General features: G+C 51.8%; 1 non-coding gene across 1 annotated transcript; it reads left to right on the top strand.

Annotated features, from left to right (window-relative positions):
- The first annotated feature begins 212 nt into the window (after positions 1 to 212).
- On the top strand, positions 213 to 286 carry Trnat-ugu (transfer RNA threonine (anticodon UGU)). Its single transcript has one exon. It is a non-coding gene; the product is annotated as a tRNA-Thr (tRNA).
- Positions 287 to 3,882: the final 3,596 nt, after the last annotated feature.

Below are 3,882 nucleotides of genomic sequence, written 5' to 3'. Positions count from 1 at the left end.
GAGACGCTCAATACGCTGTAGCCGCAGGCGCTACAAGAGAGGCGCTGACACTCTCACCGTCGATACCTCGAGTGCGAGCGTTCCGAGCAGAGTCAGGCAACGCGTTACTTATGCCCGAACTACGAATGCAGTACGGGACAATACGTTGAGAATGTGGGTCTCCGCGGGAGGCGAGCCTGAGATAAATCCCTGAAGTCGCACTATCCTCTGTGTCCTCGGTGGCTCAGATGGATAGAGCGTCTGCCATGTAAGTAGGAGATCCCGGGTTCGATTCCCGGTCGGGGCACACATTTTCATTTGTCCCCGTTGACGTATGTCAACGCCTGTAAGCAGCTAAGGGTTTTAATTTCATTGTAACGTGTTACTTCCTCCACACACGTCTGGCGGAATGACGACGACGACAAAAGCGGAGAAATCAGTCCATACGAAGACTTGAAGATAGTTGTTGTTCCTACGACATTTCACAAGCACAACATGGCAGAGGAGAAGTGAGTGTTCCGAAACGCATCTTCCACCGCACATCATAAGCGGTCTGCGGAATATAATTGTGAATAGAATGTAAATAGGTAACAAAATGACAAAATGTTGGAAGCACTGCGATTTACGCCATTATGTTTTTACTGGTTGACAAACCTGGCATTTTCCGCTTATTCATTTTGCCAAGTTTCTTTTAGAAACGAAAACAAGAGATGAATTGTGTTTCTAGTGTAATATCGAAAAAATTTCACATGCATGCACACTCCTGGAAATGGAAAAAAGAACACATTGACACCGGTGTGTCAGACCCACCATACTTGCTCCGGACACTGCGAGAGGGCTGTACAAGCAATGATCACACGCACGGCACAGCGGACACACCAGGAACCGCGGTGTTGGCCGTCGAATGGCGCTAGCTGCGCAGCATTTGTGCACCGCCGCCGTCAGTGTCAGCCAGTTTGCCGTGGCATACGGAGCTCCGTCGCAGTCTTTAACACTGGTAGCATGCCGCGACAGCGTGGACGTGAAACGTATGTGCAGTTGACGGACTTTGAGCGAGGGCGTATAGTGGGCATGCGGGAGGCCTGGTGGACGTACCGCCGAATTGCTCAACACGTGGGGCGTGAGGTCTCCACAGTACATCGATGTTGTCGCCAGTGGTCGGCGGAAGGTGCACGTGCCCGTCGACCTGGGACCGGACCGCAGCGACGCTCGGATGCACGCCAAGACCGTAGGATCCTACGCAGTGCCGTAGGGGACCGCACCGCCACTTCCCAGCAAATTAGAGACACTGTTGCTCCTGGGGTATCGGCGAGGACCATTCGCAACCGTCTCCATGAAGCTGGGCTACGGTCCCGCACACCGTTAGGCCGTCTTCCGCTCACGCCCCAACATCGTGCAGCCCGCCTCCAGTGGTGTCGCGACAGGCGTGAATGGAGGGACGAATGGAGACGTGTCGTCTTCAGCGATGAGAGTCGCTTCTGCCTTGGTGCCAATGATGGTCGTATGCGTGTCTGGCGCCGTGCAGGTGAGCGCCACAATCAGGACTGCATACGACCGAGGCACACAGGGCCAACACCCGGCATCATGGTGTGGGGAGCGATCTCCTACACTGGCCGTACACCACTGGTGATCGTCGAGGGAACACTGAATAGTGCACGGTACATCCAAACCGTCATCGAACCCATCGTTCTACCATTCCTAGACCGGCAAGGGAACTTGCTGTTCCAACAGGACAATGCACGTCCGCATGTATCCCGTGCCACCCAACGTGCTCTAGAAGGTGTAAGTCAACTACCCTGGCCAGCAAGATCTCCGGATCTGTCCCCCATTGAGCATGTTTAGGACTGGATGAAGCGTCGTCTCACGCGGTCTGCACGTCCAGCACGAACGCTGGTCCAACTGAGGCGCCAGGTGGAAGTGGCATGGCAAGCCGTTCCACAGGACTACATCCAGCATCTCTACGATCGTCTCCATGGGAGAATAGCAGCCTGCATTGCTGCGAAAGGTGGATATACACTGTACTAGTGCCGACATTGTGCATGCTCTGTTGCCTGTGTCCATGTGCCTGTGGTTCTGTCAGTGTGATCATGTGATGTATCTGACCCCAGGAATGTGTCAATAAAGTTTCCCCTTCCTGGGACAATGAATTCACGGTGTTCTTATTTCAATTTCCAGGAGTGTATTTGTGGAAACATCTTTCAAATTACGTAACAGTCGTTCAAACAAATATGCATGATGTACAAATGCGTAAGTATAGCGTAGCGGACAGTTTGCGCAAGTAGGACGGGACTCTTCGCGTCGTGGCTACAACGCGATTTCCTAGACGTCTCTGTGGCAACGTCTGTTCATTACGGACAGCTGTAGGTTTTGCCTGCTGCCGTTTGCTCTTCGCAGTTGAAAACCGTCAAAAAAGCTGCCAGGTGTCAGGGATTTTCTTGAGTTGTTTCAACTGTATGAGTATGATAGTACTAATTAAATATCCCTTGAAAACTTCATGCAAGATACGGCATCTTTCACGCAACTGAAGGTTTATAATGTCCTATTTCCTGAACTGTATGTGGTACAATCAGATACACACATCAAAAAAATTTTGCATAACCCCAGTTCCCAGAACTCCTGAAGATAAACGTTGACTGTGGATATTGTATCACAGACACAGTCCCTTTGACTGTTCAGAGATGTCTCTAAACCCGCCCAAAGATGTAAACAGCCATGCAAGAGCAGCACCTGTCAGACGGAGGAGGTCCGACAGCCTATCAGTTCCAGCCATTCCACCAGGAAGGAGGTACACGGCTCTTGTTGTCTGCAGTTCAACCATGCCTAGACGGTTCGATCACGTCCGCATTCATATTTTGTGCCAGAAAGGGCTCTGAACAAGGGAAGTGTCTAGGCGTCTGGGAGTGAACCAAAGCTATGTTGTTCGGACACGGAGGAGATAGAGGAACTGTCGATGACATGCCTCGTTCTGGCCGCCCAAGGGCGACTACTGCAGTGAATGACCGCTACCTACGGATTATGGCTCAGAGGAACCCTGACAGCAACGCCGCCACGTTAAATAATGCTTTTCGTGCAGCCACAGGACGTCGTGTTACGACTCAAATGGTGCGCAATAGGCTGCATGATGCGCAACTTCACTCCTGACGTCCATGGCGAGGTCCATGTTTGCAACCACGACACCATGCAGCGCGGTTCAGATGTGCCCAACAACGTCGCATCACGTTCTCTTCACCGATGAGTGTCGCATATGTCATCAACCGGACAATCGTCGGAGACGTGTTCAGAGGCAACCTGGTCAGGCTGAACGCCTTAGACACACTGTCCAGCGAGTGCAGAAAGGTGGAGGTTCCTTGCTGTTGTGGGGTGGCATTATGTGGGGCCGACGCATGCCGCTGATGGTCATGGAAGGCGCCGAACGGCTGTTCGATATGTAGTTGCCATCCTCCGACCGATAGTACAACCATATCGGCAGCATATTGGTGAGGCATTCGTCTTCATGGACTACTATTCGCGCCCCCATCGTGCACATCTTGTAAATGACTTCCTTCAAGCTGGCCTGAGTGGCCGAGCGGTTCTAGGCTCTACAGTCTGGAACGCTCTACAGTCTGGAACCGCGAGACCGCTACGGTTGCAAGTTTGAATCCTGCCTCGGGCATGGATGTGTGTGAAATCCTTAGATTAGTTAGGTTTAAGTAGTTCTAAGTTCTAAGGGACTGATGACCTCAGAAGTTAAGTCCCATAGTGCTCAGAGCCATTTGAACCATTTGAACGTCCTTCAGGAGAACGACATCGCTCGACTAGAGTGGCCAGCATGTTCTCCAGACATGAACCCTATGGAACATACGTGGAATAGATTCAAAAGGGCTGTTTATGGACGACATAACCCATCAACCAGTCTGAGGGATC

This window comes from Schistocerca cancellata, chromosome 9 (genome assembly GCF_023864275.1).
Source record: "Schistocerca cancellata isolate TAMUIC-IGC-003103 chromosome 9, iqSchCanc2.1, whole genome shotgun sequence".
Classification (NCBI taxonomy): domain Eukaryota; kingdom Metazoa; phylum Arthropoda; class Insecta; order Orthoptera; family Acrididae; genus Schistocerca; species Schistocerca cancellata.
This window is presented reverse-complemented; position numbering and strand designations above follow the sequence as displayed.